Genomic DNA, 9,252 nt, shown 5'->3' with positions numbered 1-9,252 from the left:
TTATCTTCAATCTTTTTCCCCAAGACATTTAAAAGTTAAGAAACCAGGGATACCCTTCTATAAACTGCTATAAATCCATGAGCCACTTTACTAGCACCAGGATACTTTGTCAATGGTGTGGTTTTGTTTTGTGTTGCCAAGATCAGGAACCAAATCACATTTTCACAATATGCCTCCATCATTTTGGCACCCAGCTTCTCAGTTTACAGATCACTTTGGGGAATTTAAAGATGCCTCTGATGATTTTCCTCTGTGATCCTAAGAGAAGGTCATGAGACCTTTGGTTACAGAAGCAACTCCAGAAATAACTCTTCTATAATGAAAGAACAGAGACCCTTGACCATGAAACTAAAATCAATACACTACATCTGTTCTACTGAAGCTTTAGGCAGCTCAGCTTTAATTTTCAGATAGGAAGAGTCATAAATAGAAACTGTGTTGTTGGCATGGAATGCTGGGAGGGAGGAGACCTACAGGCATGTACAGTAACTGGGTGATCGTAGATGCCTCCTCAAAGTTCCTCCAATACTTTTTGAAATAGAAAAATAATGGAGTTGGGACTATATAGAATTAAGTATAATCCACTGCGATTTGTTGGGTAGACATTTTAATAATTTCTCCTTTCTGGGAACACTCTTTTGCTATGTTTGGCACACTCTACCTGCCTTTATTTCTGTAGAACACTGCACATTAGAATCATCTGGTCAAATATTAACTATATCAGTGTTAGGTGGGCCACGCTAAATGAGGCAAATCAGAATTTCTGAGGGTACAATGTGGACATGGCAGACCTATGTTTTAAAAATTTTTCAGGTGATTTTTTTGATAGGCGCCATTTTTGAAGTTTTTATTGAAATTATTACAATATTGCTTCTATTTTATGTTTTGATTTTTTTGGCTGAAAGGCATGTGGAATCTTAGCTCCCCAACCATAGATTGAACCTGCACCCCTGGCATTGGAAGAAGTATTAATCACTGGAATGCCAGGGAAGTCCTTTTTATCAGGTGATTCTAATGAGCAACCAGGGTCAAGCATTGCTGTTGCAGGGATGGATGGTATAAGTAAACACGGTCTATGGAGAGGGAAAATACCAAATGTTAAACAATGCTTCCCAGATTCTTGAATTTCCCTCGAGAGTGTCCAACAAGAAGAATCACTGATGTTCCCTTCTCTCCACTAATCTGCTGGTTGAGATATCAAAGGTAACTGGTACAAAGGACACTCAGCAGAGATCTGTTGAAAAATTGATGGATGGGTGGCTTGATGGGTGTCCAACTCTTTGAGACCCTGTAGACTATAGCCCACCAGGCTTATCTGTCCATGGGATTTCCCAAGCAGGAATACTGGTGTGTGTTGCCATTCCTTTTTCCAAGGGAATTCCCTGACCCAAAGATTGAACCTGTGTCTCCTGCATTGGCAGGTGGATTCTTTACCACTGAGCCACCAGGGAAGCTCCTTGATGGGGATTGCAATGGCTTAAAAATGGGTCACAGTAAGGGAGAGTGAGGTAAGTAGAATGAAGTTGAAAAAAAAGTATCTGAATCCTCATGTGTTAGAAAGTAGAATATCATTCCCAAACCTAGAATGTATGCTCAGGTTTCTGGTAACTCTAAAGTCAAATTATATTCAACCTTTTGCATACAATTAAAGAAGATATTGGGCTTCCCTGGTGGCTCTGACAGTAAAGAATGCAGGGTACCTGGGTTCGATCCCTGGGCTGGGAAGATCCCCCAGAGAAGGGAATGGCTACCCACTTCAGTATTCTTGCCTGGAGAATTCCATGGACAGAGGAGCCTGGTGAGCTACAGACCATGGGATCACAGAGTTGGACATGACTGGGTGACTAATGCTGTTATGTACTGTGTTTAAAAAGATATTATGCCATTAGATAAGGTCAATGTCAGTAATCGATTCCCAATGATTATGTTTTAGATTCAGGGCACCCCAAAGTAATTTAATGTGCTTATTGTGTACCAAAGAATGTTCTACTAGGAATACAGAAAAGAACTTAACTAGAAGAAGACAGACAAGAAATCAAAAATTTGCCTGTAATTTCCAATTGTCTGGAAGGCTAAGCCATTTTCCAGTGACCACAGTTTAGTGATAGGTTGCCAGGTGATAAGAGAATGGGAGGTTGTTGATTTGATAATCATTACATATTCATGCAAAGCTTTATCCTTGTTGCAGTGCTAAGAATTTTGTGAGTTTAGTTGTCTCATCATTCTCCCAATATTCTCCAGAATAACAAAATTAAAACAAGTCATAGTACATACATATAGAATATTCATATGTCCCTAAATATATGAATGGTTTGATTCCTCCCCAACCTTTAAAAAATAACTCTAGAACTTGAGATTCTTGTGGATATTTAATTTTTACATCTAGCATTTAAAAAATTATTAAAATATGAGGTAAATTTACCATCTAATTCACTTGTAAAAGTGCCTGCACTGGATTGTATCTGTCTTTTCTTGCTACTTGTTCACTGTTTGGGAGTTCACTCTCCAGGGCTGGCCTCGCCTCCTTTCTTTGGCTAGTGGCTTTGGATACTCACCTGTCCAGCACTAGCGACTGTGAGGAGGCAGGCTGGAGTGATGAGATGCAAATCAGAGAACTCTGTTCTCTGTTGGATAGTCATGCTGGCTAAAACAGTTTGGCTTATCTGTGAATTTCTATTGTCCATGCTGGCCTCTCCCATTCCTTCTGAGGTCTAATCACCAAGCTTCTCTCTTTTTTCCCAATAGATCTAAAATATCTAATCTTGGCCCTAATTTTAGAGGTGCTATAGCTGCATGATGGAGAAGGCAATGGCACCCCACTCCAGGACTTTTGCCTGGAAAATCCCACGGACGGAGGAGCCTGGTAGGCTGCAGTCCATGGGGTCGCTAGAGTTGGACACGACTGAGCGACTTCACTTTCACTTTTCACTGTCATGCATTGAAGAAGGAAATGGCAACCCACTCCAGTGTTCTTGCCTGGAGAATCCCAGGGACGGCGGAGCCTGGTGGGCTGCCGTCTATAGGGTCGCACAGGGTCGGACACGACTGAAGCAACGCAGCAGCAGCAGCAGCAGTAGCAGAGCTGCATGAGCCACTGGAATCTGTCCCCAGCACCCGTGTCACTGGCTGGCCTGGGCTACTGTGAGCCAAACTGGAGCAAGGCCTGGGGCAGGAGGAGAGCCTTTCCTCATTTCTCCGATCCTGGCAGCACCAGGCCTGGCAGGCTCTTACTCTTACTGGGGAAGTGAACAGGAAGGACGGTGTGAAATATGAAAGAGAAACAAGTCAGAAAGTTCTCTTTTTTCCTTTCCACAGCAGTTTGTGCTTCAAAAACCAGGCTGGAGAGGCATGCAAACCCTCTGAGATGGAAACTCCCATCATTTTGCAGGTCCCAGTGGTGGTGATGGGGGTGAGGGAGGCAGGGAATTAAGATTTTGGGTGGGTCAGTTCCTTGCCTGGCCAGGTGTCTTTGGAAACCACCTCTTGTTAAAGGAAAGGAACAAATAAAAAGAAAGAAAGTAGGGGGTGGGGGAGGGAGAAACAGAAACACAGAGAGGCCTTTGCTGAGCCCATGCCTTTGTGCACCGCATTCAAACTGATTTGTACCCTTTGTAGTCTTAATTATTTGTGAGAGCGGGATAACAGGAGTACCCAGCTCACCCATTATTTCCTGCATAAAAAAAGGCACACAGAAGCCGCTGATCATTTTTGAATTAGCAAACATGATACTGAAAAAAAAAAAAGCATAAAAAAATTCATTAATACCATCAGGGATTAGGAGGCTGATTAAAGTGTAGCTGTTAGCGTATGCAAATGAGCGATAGGAATTTATCTGGGCCTGTGCAAGCTGTCTTGGAGCTGTAAAGCCCACGTATGTTTTTCAGCTGATTAAAATAGTTTTAAGTTCTGGAGAATTTTTTTTTTTGTAGGGAATTAAAAAAAGAGAGAGACCATCATCTCTACTTTCCCTTTTGGCGAAATTTCTCTAAAGTATACTCCAACCATTCCACTTGACTGCACTCTCCCGTGCCACCTCCTTTTCTGTGAGTGGTGAGGATGCTCATTCCAGTGACTGCAAACTGAGCTCTTCCTGATGTTTCTTTCTCTAGGAGTTTCTCAGAACTCCTGTGACAAGACAGACGGATCCTTAGCATTGACCCAAGGGGCTACAAGGGCCCAACCAGGTTCTCCCCCAAGATGAACATGCCCCCTCCCCAGGATAAAGGCGTATGAAAGGTATTTGTCACTCAAGCACAGGATATCAGGTACTCCCATACATGATCACTTACACCAGAGCCTTGGTTTTGTGAAGCAAAGCAGGGGGAGATGAGGGCGGAGAGATCAGGCAGGATGCATCTGATGAACGCTGGATGGTCATGGCTGCCCTTGGCCTTGAAGCAAAGGCATTGTGGGAAAAAAGGAAGAAGAGAGGGACTTCCCCTCTTTGGGACCAAATCCGAATCCCATTTGCAAGACTTTTTATTAGCATGTTAGTCTCAAAATCATATCTGACTCTTTGTGAACCCATAGATGCATAGGGGTCAAGGCTCCTTTGTCCATGGGATTCTTCAGGCAAGAATACTGGAGTGGGTAGCCATTGTCTTTTTCAAGGGATCTTTCCAACCAGGGGCTCAACTTGGGTCTCCCACGTTGCAGGCAGATTCTTTAACGTCTGAGCCACCAGGGAAGCCCCTCTATTAACATACAAGTGTTTTTTTTTTTTTCCCACTTCCAGGACTATAGAAAACTACCCAGTGACTAATGGGTATCTGTGGATAATAGTCATAATTATTACTGTTGTTTATTAAGCAATTCTAGTGCTAGCCACTGTTGTAAACTCTTTTCCTTTTCCATTTCACTTGTCCTCATCACAAACATAGAAGTTAAGACTACTCCTATCCTCAATATGAAACAAAATAAATCCAGAATCTGAACCTTTCTTACTACTATATTGCTAGCCTGCTGGTTCAAGCTGCTACCTTCTCTAATTTGGATCTTGTGGTGTTTTTCCTAACTGGCTCCTTGCTTCTACTCTTGGCCCTGACTCTGTCCAGACTGTTCTAAGGAGTCATATAGTATATAACAGAGACATCATATTATCCTTCTGCTCAAAACCCTCCGTAGCTCCTCTTTTTGCTTAGAGTAAGAGCCAAAGTAAAGGCGTTTGGAGGATGGAGGGAATTAAAAGTGCTCACTGAATTGAGAAGGCATCTTGAGACTGAAGAATGAGTCAGGCAACTCCATACAGTCAATGGATCACTTTATTATAGGGTAACTCACTCACGGGGTGGCATGGGGATTGGACATACAATGATCTGGAAGCATTCATAACTACACTTTGTACTGCAAGAGGACCATGGGGACAATTTAAAAGTTAACCTAGGGCTTGGGGGTAGATGCTTGGAGACAGGACACACAATGGGTAAATAGTCTCTCGGGCACTGGGAAAACATCAGGAAAGTTTTCATCTTTGTTTGGGGACTAATAGAGCATAGAAGCTACCTGGTCCTAATGATTATTAAGCAATGTCTATCAACCACAAAGACCTTGACAACAGAGAAGTGATTCACTGCACAGTACAGTCCTCAATAGGGTCAGCAGAAGAGGAAAGGAATTGTAGGGTCCCAAGATGGTGTCAGTTACACTAAAAGCAATATAGTCGCCTGCTTGGCTACACAGGTTGCCCTATTCTCTCACCTGGTTTCCCCTCCTTCTCACTCCACTCCAGACACATTGTCTCAGTTTTCCTCAAAAGCTCCAGCATCATTGTTATCTTGCTTTACTTTTCCTTCCTTCCAAAGCACTTATTTATTAATATCATTTATCAGTTCAGTTCAGTTGCTCAGTCATGTCCGACTCTTTGTGACCCCACGAATCGCAGCATGCCAGGCCTCCCTGTCCATCACCAACTCCCGGAGTTCACTCAAACTCATGTCCATCGAGTCGGTGATGCCATCCAGACATCTCATCCTCTGTCGTCCCCTTCTCCTCCTGCCCCCAATCCCTCCCAGCATCAGAGTCTTTTCCAATGAGTAAACTCTTTGCATGAGGTGGCCAAAGTATTGGAGTTTCAGCTTTAGCATCAGTCCTCATTTATAAAGTACCTATTTATTATGTTTACTATCTGTTGCACCTGCTAAACTATAAACTCCCTGAAGGAAGGGATCTTTGTCTACTTTATTCACCAATGTATCTCATGCATCTAGACAAGGTATTTATATCAGCTCAGTCAATAATTACTTGTTGATTTATAGAGCTTCAAAGTATGTATTTGTAAACATTCTCATAAATAATAAAAAATATATTATCAAAGTCCCAAGAAGTTAGGAACTATGTCTGACTTGGTTATCACTCTACCCCTTGCATTTAACCCATGGTAGGCAATAAATAAATATTGACTGAGTGAATAAATAAGTGGGATTAAACTTGTCAACCAATATTTTTGTGAAGAAATATCAATTTTCAGTCTGGTCACATAATTTAAAATAAACCTTATCCGAAGGAGGGAGGGATGGGCTGGGAGTTTAGTGTTAGTAGATGTAAACTGTTATATATAGAATGAATAAAGAAGAAAGTCCTAGTGTATACCACAAGGAACTATTGTCACTATCTTGGAATTAAACCATAATGGAAAAGAATATAAAAAGAGTGTATATATGTGTATAACTGAGTCACTTTTCTATACAGCAGAAATTAGCACAGCATTGTAAATCAACTACAATAAAAAACCTATAAAATAAACCTTATCCATTAGTTTTTAAATGATGTTTATTTAAGACCCAAATATTTACTTAAAAAATATTTTTTTTTTCAGTCTGACAAAATAAGGGTTATAAGAGAAGCTTCTAATGGTTTGAAAGGGTTGACTGATTCCAGCTGGAGTGGTTCTGTAAGGTGTTGGCAACTGAATGGGGCTTTACAGCATGATCTAGTTGACTAAGTTGAAATAGTGGACTGACTTGGGTTCAAATACTAGCTCTGACACTTACTGACAGAGTTATTTTGGGCAGACCATTTGACTTTTCTGAGCCTCATTTTCTGTATCTGTAAAATAAGGATAAAAATAACTTTTTCCTCACAGGGTTGTCATGAGGTTTACTTGAGATATCACAAGTAAAAGCTCTCATATGGTGCTGCTGAGGGTCAGTATCATTAATAATATTTTATAGTGCAGGAAATGGCAACCCACTCCAGTATTCTTGCCTGGAAAATCCCACGGGCAGAGGAGCCTGGCAGGCTACAGTCCATGGGGTCATAAAAGAGTTGGACACAATTTAACAACTAAACAAGTTCACTTATCAAATAAAAGATAGTTCTATGAATGAAAACAGAGTTGGAAAGTCTAGTTTTTTTGAAATGAAGTATAGACATTGTCAAGAAGCAGAAGGGTTTGAAGAAAAGCTGGAGTAATGTTTAATGTTAGTTATTTTTTTTCAATTTGACTAACTGAATCAGTGAATCAACTATTACATGCTTATTTGTAACTATTACCTGTTATTTATAAACTAGTTATTGTGAGTGACTCAGAGAAATGGAAGACATGGTCTTTGTCCCCAGTTCATGGTAGGTAAGACTTGATATAATGGACATCCATTATTTAGCCGATCAATATCCATTTACCCTTCTCCTGGTCACATTGTCTGGATTTTTCTATGGGAAATCACCCTGCCTCTCTCTCTACCAAAGGCAGCTAGTATACTATTGGCACCAATCCCACTCCAGGTCTTCGATGGACCTAGGCTCTGCCTCAGCCGATCAGGGCGTTGCCTTTCCCCAGCCTCGTGATTGGTTCAGGGGTGGGCACACGACCCAATCAGAGTCAGTGAGACTCAATGAGACTTTTATTGGGCCTGCTGTTTTCCTCATTTGAGGTGAACCCAAGAGGAGGTAAGGCTGAAACTGGAGTAAACACCATGTCTCCACAGGGAAAAACCATTTTGAAAATGGGACCCATTATAGAGCTGGGGGGTGGGGGGAGAGAGAGAGAGAAAGAGAGAGAAGTATTCATAGAATCAAAACATATTTGAACCTGGATTTTTTCAGTTATTGGACCAATATGTTTTCTTCTTAAGTCACGTTGTGTTGAGATTTCTGTTCCTTGTGACACCAAAAGCATCCTAACTGATACCCTTAATATTAATTCATGAAAAGGCAGAGCAACAAGAAACAAGCAATTCCCATATACCCACAAAACAAAAATGAACAGAAGTCTGTCATGATTGGCTAACTGACAGTGTGGAGGCTAATGATGACTGTGAGCAGTCAAAGGGGAAGGTCCCTCCTTCAGGAACTGTGGCTGAGGGCAGTCGCTCCTCTCACTCTGTCTTCTTCTGCAGCTGCCAGTGACCCTTGTAATCGCAGGAAGGACTGTCACACAGCTTTGGGAGCCAGGTTGTTGGTCATTTAAGGCTCATGCCATCTTTCAGATGTCCTTCCTTACAAACGGGAAGGACATGGATCCAGATAATACCTAATGTTGGCTTAAATTGTCATCTTATGAGGAGCAGTAAGTTTTGCCCAACTTCACCACCCTCTGACTTTTCTTCATACATGTCCTATTCTCAACTCCCATTAGCATATGTTGTCAGCTGTCAGCCTCACGCATCTCCCTCCCAGTGATTGTGGGCAGACTACAAAGGAAGAGCAAAAGCCCTTGTAAAATACACACTCTAGTTTGATTTGTTCCAATGAGGGGACTTTTGGTTCTATTCAGCATATATAGCTAAATTCTTATGTCATGCTGGGGGCAAAATATAGCCACTGGCCTATTCAAAAATTTAAATTTACATGGTAATAATACATCCCCTTGAGGAGTCTTACAAAATACAACCAGTCCCTCACCTTCATCTTAAATTCCCTCATACAAGTTTGTGTTAGTTCTCTCATTTTCAAATAAAGATCTGTTGGATTGAGCTTAATCAGTGAATCCTCCTTTCCTGTTTACATGGCTGTACATGCCTATTAGGCACACGTGAGAGAGCTAAACACCAAAACCACATTTCTTTATCATTATTCTTATGGATCATATCTTGTTAGTGCTGCTGATTAACTGTGTTGGGCATGTCTTTAGCAAGAGTATATGAGGTGCAGGAGATTATTGGTTTTGGAAGGGAACTGATGGCAAATACCTTTTCTTAAAAAACAGGGTGCATTTTGATTAGTCAGCATTTTGGTACAGCGAGCATCGAATCACATTTGAGCATACTCCCTGAAAACGAAATGGACTTTTTGTTTATGGTAAACCTATTGTCT

This window comes from Bison bison, unplaced genomic scaffold (genome assembly GCF_000754665.1).
Source record: "Bison bison bison isolate TAMUID 2011002044 unplaced genomic scaffold, Bison_UMD1.0 scf7180017864384, whole genome shotgun sequence".
NCBI classification, from domain to species: Eukaryota; Metazoa; Chordata; class Mammalia; order Artiodactyla; family Bovidae; genus Bison; species Bison bison.
This window is presented reverse-complemented; position numbering follows the sequence as displayed.